Raw genomic sequence first — 20,340 nt, 5'->3', positions numbered from 1 at the left:
AGATTTGAAACCATAAAACTCCTGGAAGAAAACATAGGTTGTATGCTCTTTGACACTGATCTTATTATCTTTCTAGATAATGTCTCCTCAGGCAAGAGAAACTAAAGCAAAAATTAACAGGACTCCATCAAACTAAAAAGCTTCTGCACAGCAAAGGAAAATGTCAACAGAACGAAAAGACAACCTACTGAATGGGAGAAGATATCTGTAAATCATATATCCAATAAGGGATTGATATCCAAAATATATAAAGAATTCATACAACTTGACAACAAAAAAACCAAATGACCTTATTTAAAAGTGGGCAAAGGAGCTTCCAAAAGAAGACATACAGAATGCCAACAGGCACTTGAAAAGACATTAACAGCACTACTTATTAGAGTAATGCAAATCAAAACCACAATGAGATACTAACTCATGCTTGTTAAAATTAACAAGCTATTATCAAAAAGGCAAGAAATAACAAGTTTTAGCAAGAATGTGGAGAAAAGGGAACACTCATACACTATTGGTGGGAATGTAAATTGGTGTAGCCACTAGGGAATACAGTATGGAGATTCCTCAAAAAATTAATAGAACTACGATAAGATCCAGCTATCCCTCTTTTGGGTATTTATCCAAAGAATACAAAAACACTTGCTCCAAAAGATACACGGACCCCTGTGATCATTGTGGCATTATGTACAATAGCCATGATATGAACACAACCTAATTGCCCATCTTGTGATGAATGGAGAAAGAAGGTGTAGACAGACAAATAGATGTATATATACTAGAATACACACTACTCAGCCATAAAAAAAGAAAGAAATCTTGCCATTTCTTTCAACATGGATGGACCTTGAGAGTATTATCCTAAGTGAAATATGTCAGATGAATAAAGACAAATATCATATAATTTCATTCATGTGGAACATAAAAAACAAATTTTAAGAAGTTGAATAAACTAAACCAAACATAGATATAGTGAGCGTAGTGGTTACCAGAGAGGAAGGTGTGTTGTGGCAGGGGGGTGAAATGGGTAAAGGGGATCAACTATGTGGTGACAGATGGAAACTAAATTTTTGGTGAGCTGTAATGTATAGAGAAGCAGAAGTATATTATTATACACATGAAGCTTATATAATGCTATAAGCCAATGTTACCTCAATAAAAAAGTAATTAAAACAAAGAAAAAATAGAAAATCTGAATAGACCTATATCAAGTAAAGAAACTTATTATTCCAAAAACTTGCCACAAAAAAAGCACCAAGTCTAGATGGTTTTACTGGTGAGTTCTACCAAACATTAAAGAATTAACACCAATCCTTTACAAGCTCCTCAAAAAATAGAAGAGGAGGAACATGTCACAATTCATTCTATGAGTACAGAATTACACTGATACTAAAATGAGAAAAACATCACAAGAAAATTATAGACCAGTATCTCTTATGAATATGGAGGAAAAAAATCCTCAAAATATATTAGCAACAAACCAAATCCAACAACATACAGAAAAGTATATACACCATGATAAAATGGAATTTATCTCAGGAACATGAGGTTGGTGTAACATTCAAAATCAACAAAATACCTCATATCAGTGGAATAAAAGACAAAAACGACATGATCATCTCAACAGACACAAAAAGCATTTGACAAAAACCAACATCCTCTCAAGATAAAAACACTCAATAAACTAGCATTACAAGGGAATTTCCTCATACTGACAAAGGGCACCTATGAAAAACCCACAACTAACATCATAAGTAACGGTGGAATACAAACGGCTTTCCCCTAAGATCCAGAACCAGACAGACATACACTCTTATCACTTCTGTTCAACACTGTAATGGGGGTTCCAGTCAGAGCAATAATGCAAGAAAAAGAAATAAAAGTCTTCCATATTGCAAAGGAAGAAATAAAAGAATTTCAATCTGCAGATGATGTGATGTTTAGAAGAGTTTAAGGAATCCACTAAAAAAAAAAACTATTAGAACTAATAAACAAGTTCAGCAAGTTGTCAGGATACAAGATTGATATACAAAAACAACTGTATTTCTGTAAGTTTAAACTAAATATAAATTCTACTTCTATAAGGTCTGTAAGAAAAAGATGCTCTTTTTCTAGTTGAGGCAGTTCCCCTCTATTCCTAACTTTCTGAGAGTTTTTAATAAGTCAGTGTTGAATTGTGTCAAATGCTTTTTCTGCACTGACTGATATAATTCTGTGACTTTGGTCCCTTTAACCTGTTAATATGGTCAGTTACAATGATTTTCAAATACTGAAGCAGCCTTGCATCCTCTTTCAGCAGTGCTTTAGGCAGCTCACAAGTTTTTGATATGTTGAAATTTCATTCAGTTCAACGTATTTCCCCCACTGAGAAAAGCATGTCCACTCTTACCACTTTTACACAATACAGTATGGAGGCAAAATTATGTTTATTCAGAGATGACACATCAACTATGTAATCTGATGCAATCCACAAAAAACCTACTAGAAATAAGCCAACTTAACAAGGTTACATGATTAACATACAAAAATTAATCATATTTTTATATAAATCATAAATAATAAAATTAAAATTAGAAAGCACATTTACAATAGCATCAAAAAGAATGAAATATTTAGGGCTACATCTAACAAAAGATGTGAAAAGGTTGTATACTGAAAACTGTAAAACACTACTGAGAAAAAATAAAGAGGACCTTAAAAAGGGGCAAGATCTACTGTGTTAGTAGTTCCGAAGACTAAGATATCAGTTCTCCCCATAATGACCTATAGATCCATCACAATCTCAACCAAAATTTCATGAGGTTTTTTTGCAGAAATTGACAAGCCAATTACACAACTTATGGAAATACAGTAGTCAAAACAATTTGAACAAGAAAAGTTTTCAGTCTAATACTTCCAACAGCAATAAAAACAGTGAGGTAGTAGCATAAAGCCAGATAAATGGAGCAATGCAACAAAAAAAAGAAAGTCCAGAAATATACCCACACCTACTGGACAACCGATTTTTGACAAAGATATAAAGGCAGTGAAGTAGAAAAAAGTATGCTCTTTTCAACAAAGTGTGCTGAAACAACTGACTATCCCTATGCAAAAAACAGGAACCTCTAATGACCTCTCATACCACAAACAAAAATTGACTCAAAATTGATAATATGCCCAAATTTGAGAACTGATAGCATAAACTTTATAAACATGAAGCAAAAACTGATAAAACTGAAAGGAGAAATAGACAAATTGCCTACAGTTAGCCCTCTATACCCACAGGTTCCCTATTCATGGATTCAACCAACCATGGATGGAAAATATTTGGAAAAAAAATTCCAGAAAGCTCCAAAAAGCAAAACTTGAATTTGCTACATACCTGTAACTACTTACATAGACTTCAGCTTGTATTTACAACCATTTACCTAGCATTTACAATGTATTAGGTATTGTAAGTAATCTAAAGATGTTTTAAAGTATATGGGAGGATATGCATAGGTTATATGCAGACACAACACCACTTTATATAAGGGACTTGAGCATCCATGGATTTTGGAATCTGGGGGCGGGGGAGGGGGGGGCGGATACTGGAACCAACCCACTGTGCATAAGTGGGATGACTGTATTTACAAATGGAGGCTTCAACACTCTTTTCCAAGTAATTGATAGAACAGGTAGGCAGAAAATCAGTAAGAATATAGACGACCTGAACAGCACTATCAATCAACTTGATACAACTGATATTTATAGAACATTCCATCTAACAACAGGAGCACACACAGAACATTCATCAACATTCTGGTACATAAAACATAATTTAACAAATAGAACAGAAACCTTACAAAGTACGTTCTCAAAGCATACCAAAATAAAACTAAAAATCAGTAATAGAAGATAGCTAGACAATTCAAAATATTTGGAAATCAATTTTTTATATATTTTTGGCTGTGTTGGGTCTTCGTTGCTGCACACGGGCTTTCTCTAGTAACAGGCGAGCAGGAGCTACTATTCATTGAGGTGCCTGGGCTTCTCACTGCAGTGGCTTCTCTTGTTGCAGAGCACTGGGCTCTAGAGCGCAGGCTCAGTAGTTGTGGCACATGGGCTTAGCTGTTCCGCAGCATGTGGGATCTTCCTGGACCAGGGCTCGAACCCATGTCCCCCGCATTGGCAGGCAGATTCTTAACGACTGCGCCACCAGGGAAGCCCCAAATATTTGGAAATTAAACAACATACTTCTAAATTATATATGGGCTAAAAAGTCTCAAGATAAATTTGAAAATATTTTAAACAAAATAAAAATGAAAATACAATTTAACTTGCACAGCATGAATATATTTAATATCATTTAACCACTTAAAATGGTTAAGATGGTAAATTTTATGTTATGTATATTTTACTACAATTAAAAATAACTTTTAAAAATACATCAAAATTTATGGGATGCAGCTAACATAGTGCTTAGAGACAAATGTTTAGTATTATGTATTTTAGAAAAGAAGAAAGTTCTAAAATCAATAACCTAAGCTTTCAACTTAGGAAACTAGATAAAGAAAAATGAATTAAACCTAAAGTAAAAGGAATGAGATGATAAACCTCTAATCAAAGTAACCAAGAAAAAAAAGAGGAGACTACAAATTAACAATATCAGGAATAAAACAGGTATCATCATTACTAAAATCAAAGACATGAAAAGATAATAACGGAATACTACGAACAAGTCTGTGCCCATAAATTTTATAATCTGGATAAAATGAACCAGTCCTTGAAGGGCACAAACTACTGAAACTTACTTAAGGAAATATAGATAATATAAATAGCCCTATATCTAAAAAAGAAATTAAGTTAGTAGAAAACCTTCACCCCCACACACACAAAAAAAGAACACAAGGCTTAGATGGTTTCACTGGTGAATTTTACTACGTATTTAAGGAAGAAATAATAACACATTAACAGTCTCTTCCAGAAAACATGGGAGAGCACTTCCCTACTCATTTTATAAGGCCAGCAGTAACCTATTCCAAAACTAAAATATACAGTTGACCCATGAACAGTGTTGGGGTTAGGGATGTTGACCCCCCACTCAGTTGAAAATCCGCTTGTATAACTTTACAATCAGCCCTTGGTATCCACAGTTCCACATCTGCAGAGGCAGCCAACCAGGGTTCGTTCAGTACTGTAGTATGTATTTATTGAAAAAAATCTGTGTATAAGTGGATCCACACAGTTCAAACCCCGGTTGTTCAAGGGTCAACGGGATTACAAAAAAGAAAACTATAAAAGAGTATCTTTCATGAATTTAGATGTAAATATATTAGTCAACTGAATCCAGCAATATATAAAAAGGGTAATACATCATGATCACCTGGGTGTTCATACCAAAATTGCAAGGTTGGTTTAACATATGTAAATTAATCAATGTAATTCATCATTTTAATACATTGAACAAGAAAAATCATGTGATCATATTAATACATGAGCAGAAACAGTTCAACATCCATTCATGATAAAAACTCTCAAAAAACTAAGAATAGAAGGGAACTTCACTAACCTAATAAAGATTATTTTTTAAAAATCACAGCTAACATTATCCTCAATAGCAAGATGTTAAGTTTTCCCCCTAAGATCAGGAACAAGGCAAGGATGTCCTTTCTCACCACTTCTAATTCAACCTCATACTAAAAGTCCTAGCTAGTGTATTCAAATAAAGAAATGAAAGGTATACAGACTAGAAAGGAAGAAATATGCAAAACTGCTTTAATCATAGACAACATAACTATCTATGCAGAAAACCCCAAAGTATCTACCAAATAACTCCTGTACATAATGAATGAGTTTAGCAAGGTCAAAAGGTACATAGTCAATACACAAAAGTCAACTGCTTTTCTATATACCAGCAACGAATACTCAGAATTTGAATTTTTAAAAATAATACATTTATAATAACATCCCCCAAAATGAAGTCCTTAGGTGTAAATCTAACAAAATATGTACAGGATTTGAGCATAGAAAACTAGAAATCACTGATGAAAGAAAGAAAATCTAAATAAATAGAGGAGATATTTTGTGTTCTTGCCCTGGAAGACTCAACACAGTAAAGATGTCAATTCTCTGTGGCCTAATGAAATCCCTACTGAAATTCCAGCCAGGTTGTTTATAGACATACATAAGCATATTCTAAAATTTTATGAAAAGGTAAAGGTACTAGAATAATTCAATTCTGGGAAAGAAGAACAAAAGTTGAAGGATTTATATTACCCAATTTCAAGACTCACTGTTACAATAATAAACACAGGGTAAGAATAGACACATCAATCAATGGAATAGAATAGAGAGTATGGAAACAGACCTACAAAAATACTGTCAATTTTTTGACAAAGGTGCAAAAGCAATTCAATGGATAAAGAACAGTCTTTTCAACAAATGATGCTACACATTGGAAGTCCATATGCAACAAATTGAACCTCACATCTTACACAAAAATTAACTTGAAATGGATCACAGACCTAAATGTAAAATGCAGAAACTATAAAATTTCTAGAAGAAAATGTAGGGGAACATCTGCATGACTTTGGGTTTGGCGATGAGTTTTTAAGTACAATACCAAAAGCAAAATTCATAAAAGAAAAAATTTTAAGTTGGACTTAATTAAAATCAAAACCCTTTGCTTTGTGAAAGACACTGTTAGGAAAATGAAAAGACATACTGGGGGCTTCCCTGGTGGCACAGTGGTTAAGAATCCACCTGCCAATGAAGGGGACACGGGTTCAAGCCCTTGTCCAGGAAGGTCCCACATGCCATGGAGCAACTAAGCCCGTGTGCCAGAACTACTGAGCCTGTGCTCTAGAGCCCACGAGCCACAACTACTGAGCCTGTGAGCCACAACTACTGAGTCCATGAGCCACAACTACTGAAGCCCACACGCCTAGAGCCCATGCTCCGCAACGAGAAGCCACCACAATAAGAAGCCCGCACACCACAACGAAGAGTAGCCCACACTCGCCACAACTAGAGAAAGCCTGCACGCAGAAACAAAGACCCAACATAGCCAAAAATAATAAATAAATAAGAAAGAAAGAAAGAAGAAGAAAGGAAGGAAGGAAGGAAGAAAGAAAAGAAAAAAGGGAGGGAGGGAGGGAGGGAGGGAGGAAGGAATGGAGGAAAGACATACCAGGAGAAAATATCTGCAAATCACATACTGACAAAGGACATGTTTCCAGCATATACAAAGAAACTTTTAAGGATGAATAAGAAAACAACCCAATTTTTTTTAATGGGCAAAATGAGAGAGGGAAATGGTGAGGAGAGAGAGTGAGAGCAAGACTGACAAGAAGGATAGGTTTCAGGATAGAATATGATTACCATTCCCAAGAAGCCTACTGCTTTTTTTCTGTTTATATATTGGTAAATTATAAAATTATAGATATCCATATAGTGTATTTTTATTTAAGAAAAAAACCAAAAGGCCATCAGTGTGTATAAAAGTGTGGTTACTGTAGTATTTTTCTTGTAGACAAGAAACTGGTATTAATTTGAATACTTCTGAGTAAGAAATGGTTGAGCAAATTATAGCATATATTTCTTATGGAATAAAAACCAGCTGGAACAAGTTAGATTTAAATGTACTGACCTGGAACACTGACTATAATACAGTGATAATACAGTGATAAGTGATAAAAAATAAAAGCAAGTTGCAGAGTAATAATTTTAGTCTAGTTAGGTTTATATGTAAAAAATTTCAAAATTATAGAAAAAATGCATTTGTGTTACTAGAAGCACAGGGGAAAAACCTGCAGCATATGTGTCAATTTGTTAACACCAGTTATTTTAAAAGATTTAGGTTTGGAGCAAAAAGGGAGCATTTATCCTATTTTATTTCCTTTATACACTTCTGTATTGTCTGAACTTTGCTTTGAAATTAAAAATTAAACCTTGATATTCTATTTTTTAGTTTCTACTGAAATTAAAAAAAAAAATGGGCAAAAGATCTATTCGTAGTTACCAATTGCCAATACCTGGAAACAATCAAGATGTTACAGTCATGCTACGAACACCATTCTGTGATCAAACAGAAAGAGCCATTAATCTACGCAACAACATGGATAAATCATGGGTAAATCCTAAATGCATTATGCCAAGTGAAAGAATCCAGTCTGAGAAGCCTACATCTTGTATGACTTCATTTATATGACTTTCTAGAAAAGATAGAAAACAGATCAGTTTTTGTAAGTGGTCTGGAAAGGGCAGAGGAGTGGCTAGGTAAAGCACAATTTTTTAGGGCCATTAAACTATTTTGTCTAGCACTACAGTGATGGGTACATGATGTTATCCACTTGTCAAAACCCACGGAACTTTATAGCACAAGGAATCAACTTTAATGTAATATTTTAAAATGAAAATTTAAAAAACTCAACTAAGAGGGTGGACGGGGGGAATATCAGCATGGAATGCAGACTATGACAAAAGAATTTAATTGTATTACAAACGTATGACATAACCCCACTGGAGGGGATGGGGAGGAACGGATCTAAGTATCTTTGGAAATGACTGGAGACTGTAGGACAAAACAAAAGGAACTGTATATAAACACTATACTGTAGTTGGTAATGTTGTTTCTCAAGGAGGTACTGGTTAACAATTCTGATACTGCTGTACTTGTATACTGCGACTGATAAAATAAGTAAAAAGATGGGGAATGGTAGAAGCTAGATTTCTCACTGTTGGAATGGGAGTTTACAGATAAGTAAGGGGAAGAGGCTAAAATGAACCATGTAGTTCTGAACTAGAGTCTGAGACATCAGTGGGAACTCCTATTTAGCTTAACTTAGGAACTGATGAGTAATAGTAGAAATAACACAGATGTGTATACATACACAGGTTAATATACATACATTTACTTTCTAACACTGACAGGGCCTAAAGGCAGTGACACCCCAGTTTCAATGATGAGCAGATCAGACCAATTCCTCATTTCTAATACCATTCTACAATAAAAGGATCTGGGGATCCTTGTTGAAATGGCTGATTTTATATAAAAAAGAATGAAATAATGCCATTTGCAGCAACATGGATGGACCTAGAGATTATCATATTAAGTGAAGTTAAGTCAGAAAGAGAAAGACAAATACCACATGATATCACTTACATGTGCAATCTAAAATATGACACAAATGAACTTATTTATGAAACAGAAACAGACTCACAGACATAGCAAACAGACTTGTGGTTGCCAAGGGGAAGGGGAGTGCAGGAGGGATGGATTGGGAGTTTGGGACTAGCAGATGCAAACTATTATATATAGAATGGATAAACAGCAAGGTCCTACTGTACAGCACAGGGAACTATATTCAGTATCTTGTAATAAATCATAATGGAAAAGAAAAAATAAACAACAACAAAAACAAACAAAAAGAAATGGCTGATTTTAGGGGTGGAGCAAGGAATATACAAGATGATCCTGGAGCATCCTACAGTGCCAGAAAGTAGGAAAGTGCTCAAAACACAAACTGCTGGGACTATGCCAAAGTTCTTTCAGCCAACTGAAAGAACTCCCAATGGCAAATGCTGGAACAATTTGAGCAACAAAATAAATAATACAGTTTTCAGTTATAACTGTCTGGTAAGAGAAAACTTTGACATCCTCAATAATAATAAAATTAGGCCATCTTGGATATTTTTCCAACTTTCAATCATGTAAAATTGTGTCTTTGTGCAAATTTTTTTTTTTCAAAGTCGGAAGACAGAACATACAAGGAACATAACTGAAAAAAGACAGATAAACTGGAATATGTTTAGAGGGGAAGAGGCCAGGATAGTTAGGGACTCACATGAACAACAGTCCAATTCAAGATAATAAATATTTGAGCTGCTACTAGATGCCAAGAACTATGAGAGTCATGGGGAATATAAGGATAAATAAAATAGGCCCTGACCTTTAAAAACATAATTGCATGGTAGAAAGGATGAAAGCATATACCCGGGGAGTAATGAAGTGTGGAAAAGGAGTCAGGGTTGTTCACTATGACCTGAGGGATAGGCTTAGGCATGAAGGGTGGATACTGTACCAGGCTCCCTTGGTCTCAATGTCTGGCACAAAGTGAATGATTCCTATACGTTAAAATCTCTTCCCCAAATGCCCATACGACAAGATTCACTCTGCTGAAACCAATAAATTTCACCGCTTATGTGACAAAAGGATATTACTTCTAGTCTATATTGTCATAGTCACCTAGAAAAGTTAGTTTAAAAAAAGTATAAAATTTAAGTCCAAAATTTAATATAAAGAAAAATAGTTCAATTTTATTTCCATCTTCACCAACGTGAGGAATTTTGAAGTTTGATTTGTCTATCTATCTAGGAGGTCTACCACTGATCCAAGTAATAATCAATTAGACAACAAGACTTTGAAAGGTACAAGCTAAAAGCATAATTATTCTACAATCTTTTTATAGCAATTTAGACCATTAATGGCATTCACACTTTAAAAATCCACAAATAATTAGAACTGTGTTTTCCCTGTTTTGAAATATCTAATCATTTGCATAAGATAGAAGAGAAGAAAATTATCTAAATGAGAATACTTCTCCCATGTGCACCAGGAACCACACACAAATAGTTACAGAGAGAAGAAAACCTCCCCTGTGGTCCTGCTTATCATCTTTGTTTTCAATGAGCTTTTGCTCAAAGGAAAGAAAACACTGAACTAGAGTCAGTTGATTCTTTACAGCCTTTTACTGACAAAATTAGGCAGGCTAAATTAGATGCATGGTAGGACCTGTGCAAAACAGACTTACAGAATGGAGGAAATGTGGAGATTACAGGGGCTGAGAAAATGAACTCAGCTATGGGGAAGAAAGGAAGACAGAGCAGTCCAATAATAGCATTCACCGGGACATGATAAAGTAAGCTTGTTCAGATAAGCCACCAATATAAAGTACAGAAACATAAGAAGTGTTCAAGAAATGGCAGCAATGATGACAGTGAATATTAAAAAGCATCCATGTCAGGATGATCGACATCTGGGAAGAACCTAGCCTGCAGGAGAATTCAGATGGAGGAGCCGGGAAAGACAGGGGCTAGCATTAGCTGCAGTACATTGTATCAGGGACATATTAAAATATTAAAAATTGATTTAAAGTGGTAAAACACTTCTATTAAGGAAGTCAAATACAAAAACTGTACACATACTTTGTAAAAATAAACAGGCAGAGAAAAAGGACTTGAAAGAAACTGACCACAAATGGGAGTGTGATTGTTTTTTTCCTTCACACATTCCTATATTTTCCATTATTACTTATATTATTTCTTATTTTGTTATCACTCATATTATGAAAACAAACTTAAAAAGTTAGTATGCTCACACGCTTCCCTAAAGACACAAGATGTGCCAGATATCTATAGATACGCAAGGGGAGCTGAAATCTGTTACGGTTTATAAAAAGGGTGGATAAAAGACTTCGACCTTAGAATAGGAATAAGCCCAGCCATTCACAAAACAGGTTCAAAAAAGATAATGTATACATATTCAATTCAAATAGAGTTAAAGCACCTACAGGAGAGCTGTCATTTGATATGACCATTATGAGTAGAATTCACTATAGATTAGGAAAGAGAAAGGCAAATTAGATTAGTAAACTAATGGAATATTAACAATGGTGGGATGCTAAGTGTTTTTTTCTGTTTGGCCTACTGGTATTTTCTAAATTTTTAAATGTTCTACTTTTATAGAAATAAATTTGTCTTCAAAAGATTCTATAGTTGCACTGGTTACAATTATGTACACTTTTGGGTATTTACTTTCATGCTACAATTTAAAACCCAGTCCTACCATTGTTTGTAATATCCAATATAAACTTAATCTATGGCTTGAGTCATTTATATATAATTTCTCATAGAGTATAAAGACATTGAGAATGAAGACAAAAATATTGTATATTTCAAAACAGGGATATTTAATAGTCAAATATATTTGTACATTAGAAACAATATAACAAAACTGCTAGAAAGTTTGAAGTAATACACAAAAGGCAAAATGGAATTTAAAAACTAGGCTACTTTCTTTGGAACACAAAAAATTTTAATTTGAATGTCTATTACTCAACCCTAAACATATTTTTATTCAGTTATCTCCCCTTCCCCTACAATTCTGAGCAAGAATTCCAGCATATGATTTTTATTTTCCCACATTACTCCAAACCCTCCCAACTCCACTCTTGATGGGAAGCTGAAATCTGTTATGGTTTATAAAAAGGGTGGATAAAAGATTTCGACCTTAGAATAGGAATAAGCCCAGCCATTCACAAAACAGGTTCTCTAGCAAATAAAGTAAAAAATAAAAATTCTGGGCTTCCCTGGTGGCGCAGTGGTTAGAAATCCACCTGCCAATGCAGGGGACACGGGTTCGTGCCCCGGTCCGGGAAGATCCCACATGCCGCGGAGCGGCTAGGCCCGTGAGCCACAACTACTGAGCCTGCGCGTCTGGAGCCTGTGCCCCGCAACGGGAGAGGCCGCGACAGTGAGAGGCCCGCGCACCGCGATGAAGAGGGGGCCCCGCTCGCCGCAACTGGAGAAAGCCCTTGCACAGAAACTAAGACCCAACACATCCACAAATAATAAATAAATTTATTTAATAAATAAATAAATAAATAAAAATAAAAATAAAAATTCTGAAGGATTGGCTGAAAAGGTTTGAAAAGATGAGATCTTAAGCGTTAGTATGTAACTGACTAGATAAACCTTCTTTCAGAGACTCCCCCAACAGAACCCTCCTGGGGGTGGGAGAATGGGCAGTGGGGAGTAAGGGGGACAGAATTAAGGACGGAAAGGAGCAGAGAAGTGGATTTTGTTGGTAGATTGGGTTTCTGGATTTATCCTGCAGAATAATTTAATAAATAGATTCTAGTAGTCCCTATTCTAGCAATAAAACATCTGCTTACAAAGAATGGGAATCATGTGAATCAAAAAGCATATTTATTTGCCATGTAATACTAGATTAAAAAATACAAGCTGTAGAATAGAATGCAGAGTATGATCTCATTTTTATCAAAGAAATATATAAATAAAATAGGTACATAGAGAAAGACCAGAAGAATATATATCAAAATATTAACAGGGTGTATTTTATTTTATTTTCTGATTATTAATATTTTCTAAGTTTGATACCGAATATATATTACCTTTATACCTTTATTTTCTTCCTAGAAAACATTATTTTTAAAAGTCAATATATATTATATGAAAACTTCTTGGGAAACAGTATTGTGAATAGAATAAAATAAAAACACAGTCACAGAGAGTAAGCATTGACGTATATACACTACCAAATGTAAAACAGATAGCTAGTGGGAAGTGACTGCATAGCACAGGGAGATCAGCTTGATGCTTTGTGACCACCTGAGGGGTGAGATAGGGAGGGTGGGAGGGAGGCTCAAGAGAGAGGGTATATGGGGATACATGTATACATATAGCTGATTCACTCTGTTGTACAGCAGAAACACAACATTGTAAAGCAATTATACTCAATAAAAATGTAAAAAAAAAAATCCACAGTCACAACACTAAATTAAACTACTGGGCTATTTAATTCCTAGAACAGTTGTTTTTTTAAATGGAGAAAATATAAATTCTTTAGAACATTTTCCACCTAGAGCTGAATTAGCCTTTATAAAGCTATAAAAGTAACATAATCAAGATTGACTTTGCAAAGGCATGTTTCTAAATGAGAAAATGTTTCCATGAGTAGCTAAGATCACATGGCCCTTCTTAAACATACAGAAATCTGCCACTGAATCCATAATAACAGATCCATTTAAACTACCATAATGTCTAGCACAGAGCAAGTATTCAAAAATTTTTGATGAAATAAAGTCCTGAGTTCATTTATACAGCCAGATAACCTTCCTTTTGAAGGGTAGAGTGCCACAAATTATTAGATCAAGTGTGCAGAAGAAATGGTGCTGCTTGAACTGTAGTGAATAGAAATGACTCAGAGATCAAAAAGGCATGCCTTTGTTTCCCTCAAGTACTATTTGTGGGTTTTCTCCAAACCATTCTCCACCTGCAATGGTCAACTCCTTGTGCTATAAACACAGCAGCATCCAGACAAGAAAGTATGATCCAAAGACTGATACTTATTCACACCCAAGAGAAAGAACAAAGAGAGGAAGTATTCTTTCAAATAGCAGCGAGAATGAGGCTGGGTGATGGTCTTGTGGTAGAACCTGCTACTCAAAAAGTTATGGATTAAAATCATAAAGGTTTATTACCCAAGAGAACAAATGTTAGGTTTTAAACCAAGACAAAAAAAGCATGTCCAAATACTTAACTACATAGCCCAGAAAACATGATCAATAACAGAGAAAATGCTAAAGCAGAATCCCTATTAATATTTTTAAGTTATATTTTTCATGCAAGTGTATGTAGATAGGGAGTTTAAAATTTTCATCATTGTAACGAGCCACTTGCAAAATTCAGTTTTTTAAAAAATCCAATTTGCTCAATTTACTGTGATCAGATTGATCACTGTTTGATGAACTAGAAAAATAAAGATATGTAACTTCTAAATTATATCTAAAATTACTGGACTTGTATCTAAAGTTTCTTAGACACCTGTTTTATAATGGTCAGTCCATATTCACTGTGTGTGTTAAAATTCCCATGGGCTTAAGAATCAATAAATTTTACAGAAACCATAGAGGAAGATGTTTTTTGGACACAATTTTCTACCAAACTAGGTACCCATGTTAATTTCTATTAAAGGGAATAATTTCCAAGAAAAATATTATAACTTCTTTAAAGTCAAGGTGAAGAACTATCAACATTGACAGTTCTATGGAACCAATGTAAATCACATCTCTTGCATCAATTGTAAAAAGAACAGTATTTCAGATCTCGGTAATCTTTAACTGTGATCATTTATTTTCCTTAAGTTCTCCATTTTCTGACACACAATCTACTTTCACAATCTTAACTGAGCCTTTTTAGAGAATTTTCTAACCAATATCTGTTACAAATTAAACTCAGTGAGGAACACAGTTCCTTATCATGTTAACACTGAGACACTTTATAGTCTTATTGTCCTGGCATTTATCACAATCTGTAATTACCTTGTTTTATTCATTTATTTTCCTTTTCTTATATAATTTTTGTAAGATAAGGGACGTTGTTTGTCTTCTTCACTGGTACATCCCCTACATTTAGATGCCTGGCACTAATAAGTGTTCATAAATGTTTACCGAATTAACAAATGGATGATTTTGGTCATAGCAAAATGTGATAAAGAGCTAGATAGTCTATGCCCTTAGATTTCCCAAAGAAAAATTTAAAAGGTGGTTCACTATTATTTTTATGGATTTTGTTTACGCCTCACACATAGAAGATCCTCAGAAAAAACCTCTGCATCTCTTTTGGAAATGAAAATGACCTCAAATATTATACAGCAGGATTGGAACTCACAAATTTGCTCTAAAAAGAGTGAAGGAGAAAGAGAACTAATAGTAGAAAAAGAGTTGTGCTTAGTACTCTGGTGGCTTTATAAATGCTGTCTCAGATAAAACCCTGGTGGCACTGTCCCCATCTTAAAGATGAGCAAAGTGAGAAAAAGAGAGGAAGTCAATGGCCCAAGGTTAAAGTGTTGGAATTGGGATTTGAACATGAAGTTTTCCTTAAACCAAAACCCACTTTATTTTCTCTATCCCATATTGCCTCCACAAGAGCCAGAAAACTAAAACCTTTTCAGCAACAAAGTGCATTAAATGATAGTTAATAATTGCAAAGAAATGTTTTGATTATTCAACTTACATTTTTTAGAACAGGAAATATATAAGCAAATTAAGTAATTAAACATATATTTTGGTGAGGTTGAAGTGATATGGCAAAGAACAGATAAAGTTACTGGAGAAGAAATATTTCAGTGTATACATTTTCATTCCCACTATACCATTTATTTTAGAACTAAAGAAAAACCTTCAGATTTTGAGGAATTTGGAAGAAGAATGAGACATGCTTTCAAGAGAACTGTGATTTAAGGTTTATCTTCAGCATAATTTTCTGATTTCCAATTGGAATTGTGAAGTTCAAGCCTATCTCTTGGAAGAATTTTCTAAATTTTGTGAACTTGAACAATCTAGGATTGTTCAATGATTAACAAGAGGGAGATCATTAATTAACAGTAGAACAATAAAACGGAACATGAACATTGTTAGACTGGTAGCATTATGAGTGAATTGTGGCTTTTAAACTTTTTTTCATGTTGTTTTAAAGTTTAATATTAACTTTAAAAGAAATGCCTGAGCCTGGTTTTTCAGGAGGGTCAGAATAGCAGTGAAGGAAGCTCTACAAAAAAAGGAAGGAAGCAAGGGAGGGAGGAAGGAAGGGAGGGAGGAAGGAAGGAAGGGAAAGAAGGAAGGGAGGGAGGGAGGGTGGGAGGGAAGGAAGGAAGGGAGAGAGGGAGGGAGGTAAGGAAGGAAGGGAGGGAGGAGGAAAGAAAGAAGGAAGGAAGAAAGGAAGGGAAAGAAGAAAGGAAGGAAGGAAGGAAGAAAGGAAAGAACGGGGGGAGGAAGGGAGAGAAAGAAAGAAAAGCAAAATTGTCAGCACTTTCTCAAACAGAGCTGTGCAAGGTGCTATCTCATAAACTTTGGCTTCTCCCAACAAAGGACTTCCTCCTAAAGCTTGGCTGGTCACCTATCTGGAAGAGGAGATGGAATCGCTGCTCTGGAAGGAGAATTTTGAATCCCTAGGGTACAATCCCATGAGGACATGGGGACTGGGGACTGGGTCGGAAATTAGAACAACTACTAGAGTGGTTGTTCTCCAAATGGCCCCTGGATCACCAAAATGGAATCACCTAGTAAAGTTGTTAAAATGCAGATTCCCGGTCCCGGTCCCAGATACTGAATTCACATTTCTGGAGTGGGGGGTGCTGGGAATCTTCATTTTTAAAAAGTCACAAAGTAGAATTCTTGGTTGGGACATAATTGGACCACAGGCTGAGAGGCAACGTGATGAGTAGGTGGGTTTGGAGCCATAGAGACTTGGGTTTAAATCCCAGTTCTTCCATTTAATAGCTCTGACTGCAGCACATCACCCAAACCCTTTGACCCTCAATTTTCTCATTATAGAAAGTGGAATGACAGTTTGTTTTGGAGACCAAGTAAAATTATGTGTGTGTACGTGTATGGTGTCACAAAACTTTTCTAATAGTTAGATGACCTCTCAGGTTCTTCCAACTCTCAGTCTATAAATGCTAGTTTGTTTTAATCCTTTAATATATACAACTATCACAGGAACGTCTGTTTACCTCTTCCCTTAAAGCAGTGTTTCTCACCTTTTTCTCATTTCCCCACTCTCTCCCCCAGGAGCCTTTCTAGGCATTTTCTCTTCTAATCCCCCAGCCCCTATTAACATTTTAACGCCACATGTACATCTGCTTATATTCTGTGGCCCTTTGCAAAGCCACAAGCCATTGTATTTTCTAAGACCTTTCTGACCCCCAGGTATATGAGCACTATTACCCATGTTGAGAATGCCCATCCCAGAGAGACGTGACTTGGTCAAGGTCACACCACAAATTTGTAAGAGAATCTGGTCTACATAGGTCACAAACTGATGGTCTGGAATCGGCCCGTCAACTTGTTTGGTTCCCCCCGTGTTTACTTATTTACTTTTAATTAGTTACTAACATTTAAAAATCAGGAGCTTCTACAGGAGAATGGCGACATTCAGTTTCTCGAGATCCAGGTCGGGTCCTGGGTGGGGGCTGAGGGCGGCCCCTCGCGCCCCGGCCCTGCAGCCCCGAGACCCAGACCAGTCCCCCTCACTGAGGTGCCCTCCAGCACTCACCACGTGCTGATCCAGACGTTTAAGACGGTGTTGGAGTCGCAGGCGCAGCTACGTTAGCTGCAAGTCGCGCACCTCTTCCCCGGCTTCTCATCCAGAGTCCTAGCAGCAGCGGGCGGGTCAGCTTCGCAGCTTCCCCCGCCGGCCCCGCCCCACTCGCTCCTCTCCCGCCGGCCCCAGCCTCAACCGAACCCAACAGGCCGCGCTTCGCCGGGGTGTCCCAGAGGCCCCGCCGCCCACCGCAGCACGATAAGCAACACTACCGCCCCTCACGGCCTTGCTCTACCAGGCCTCCCACCTCGCAGACCGCTCACCACCTCTGGGCGCTCGGGTCTGAGGCAAATCTGGCTCTGTGGTCCCCGGTCCGCCCCCGCCTCCTCGTACCGCACCAATCGCCGCCGCACGCTGCTGCACGTGACGCGCGCTGGCGAATGGCAGCTCGACACAGCCCATGACGCGACTGGAAGCTTCGGGCGTTTTCAAAGCGGGCGGCGGGCTGAGGCGGCGGCGTGGCTCTAGCTGGCTGCAGGGCCGCGAGAGGGGGCCTGATAACGTGGGTGGACTCGGGCTCGGTTCTGCACGGCTGCGGGTAGCCGAAGTCCGGCTCTGACTCCCGCTGCTCTCCCCGGAGGACACCGGAGTTCGGTGGGAGAAGGAAGGGAAAGGAGTACGGACGAGGGCTGACAGACTATGGGGCTTGGCTAGCCTCTCCGCCCTGGACCTGGTGTCTATTTCTCGCCTTTTCTCCCTCTATTATCATCCTGGTCCAGCCCCACTCTTACTGGCCACCTGGCCTCCAGCTAGTCCCAGGATGTTCCCAAGGACACTGCAAGGGATGGGAATACTGGGATTAGAGCAAAGCCCAGCAGTCAATCTCACACTAGCTGTTAACAGATGGACTGACGGGTTCACCTGCATCCCCAAATTCCAACATCTTAAACACATATGGCTTTTTTCCCCTCTCTCAGAAAGTGTTAAGTAGGTACCCCAGGGATCCAAACTCTGCTCTATACTTACTGCTTGGCTTCTATCCCCAAATTTGGGCCAAAATTGTTGTTGGAGCTCCAGACATCACGTCTTTTACTTTATTTTACTTTATTTTGTTTTAAACTGTAGTCATTGTATTCTTCACCACTACTCTTTGCAGAAAAAGAGAAAAAAAGCCAGTTTCATTTAAGAAAGTCATAGATGAAACAGTAACAATTATTAACTATATTAAAACTTGACACTTGAAATATACATATCTTTAACATTCTATGATGATTGTCTGGAAAGGCATTTGGTCTATTAGGTTGAATGATATGACATTGCCATTTGTTCTATTCAAATACTGTTTGAGTTGTGAGCTTGTAATAGAGCAGGGCAACGTGCAGCCATTAGCACTCGGCCAGTTGCTGGGCGCCGTTATTGGGCAACCCATTACCAGGCAATGGTTACTGCAAGACCACTAACTCGGGAAGGTTAGAGCAGCAGCTAGAGGTCCTGCTCAGCCAATGGTCGGCCGAGTGGTGGTAGTCAGGCGGAGACTGGGGTAAGAGGCAGATACCGGCCTTCTCCCCAGGGCCCTCCAGCTCACTTGGCCTCGGGTGAGCTGGGGGGCCCAGGGAACAGGCTGGGGGCTGTGTCCTGCAGGACTCTAGAGCCCTCTCCAAGGCCGCCCACTGGCTGCACCCAGGCCTTAAGGCAGCGGTGAACCTCTTCCCCATCCCCGCCTCTATGGCCCCTTCTGCAACCTCTGCATCTGCAGTCTGTCTGGGTCGCAGTCTGCGGGACCTGGCCCCTGCCATTTGAGCGACCTAAGGGCCAGCTGGGTCCTGGGCGCCAGGCTTCCTCAGCGATGACAGCTGGGTAGGGTCTGGGGACCTGGCCCTGAGGGAGCTGCCTCTTCAGCCAGGCCTGGGCACTGGTGGGAGGACCCAGACTGGGTGCTGGACAAACGCTCTGGGGCAGGGTAACCGGCCCCTGCAGGCACCCCCTACTCCTAGCCAGGACCTGGACCTCGGAGGGTGAAAGTTTTGCCTAGGGACCTTGCCCTTTTCTTGTCAGAACAGAGACTAACATTTGTTTGGTGGAGATTTACAGAAACGTAGTTACCTGACCATGACCTGACCTCAAGAACAAAGGATCTGACACCAAGAAGTTTGCAACAACTAATCATGTCCCTCCCCCACCTTTCCTGTAAAAGGGCTTTGCTAAAAACTTTCGGGGAGTTTGGGGCTTTTAAGGCGTGAGCCATCCATTTCCTTGCATGGCCTTGCAATAAACCTTTCTCTGTTCCAAACTGTGACGTTTTGGTATTGTTTGGCCTCACTGTGCATCAGACAAACGGGAAAAAGACAAGAGAACAGACAGTTTGAACACATCATGATGCTATGGGTGGTATGGGAACACGTGAGAAGGGCATCCAACCTGGAGCGGAGGCGAGGGAGAAAAAGGGAGTTGTCAGAGAAGAATTTCTAAAGAACGGATACCTAAAAAAATAAAAGTACAAAATAAAGAGCTAATGACTGAACAGGGTCTTGAAAATTGAAC

General features: G+C 37.9%; 1 protein-coding gene across 7 annotated transcripts in view; it reads right to left on the bottom strand.

Moving 5' to 3' along the window:
- The window catches only part of PTPDC1 (protein tyrosine phosphatase domain containing 1), a 95,612-nt gene extending 77,430 nt beyond the window's left edge, over window positions 1-18,182 (bottom strand). For 5 of the 7 annotated variants that reach the window (XM_007182015.2, XM_057549073.1, XM_057549071.1 and 2 more), the window contains exon 1: window positions 17,812-18,151. The gene's annotated coding sequence lies outside the window, so the exon portion shown is untranslated. Of the gene's footprint in view, window positions 1-17,811 lie in introns of all 7 variants that reach the window. The other 2 variants (XM_057549068.1, XM_057549069.1) reach the window with 2 other exon arrangements.
- Between the last annotated feature and the right edge of the window lie 2,158 nt (window positions 18,183-20,340).

This window comes from Balaenoptera acutorostrata, chromosome 6 (genome assembly GCF_949987535.1).
Source record: "Balaenoptera acutorostrata chromosome 6, mBalAcu1.1, whole genome shotgun sequence".
Classification (NCBI taxonomy): Eukaryota; Metazoa; Chordata; class Mammalia; order Artiodactyla; family Balaenopteridae; genus Balaenoptera; species Balaenoptera acutorostrata.
This window is presented reverse-complemented; position numbering and strand designations above follow the sequence as displayed.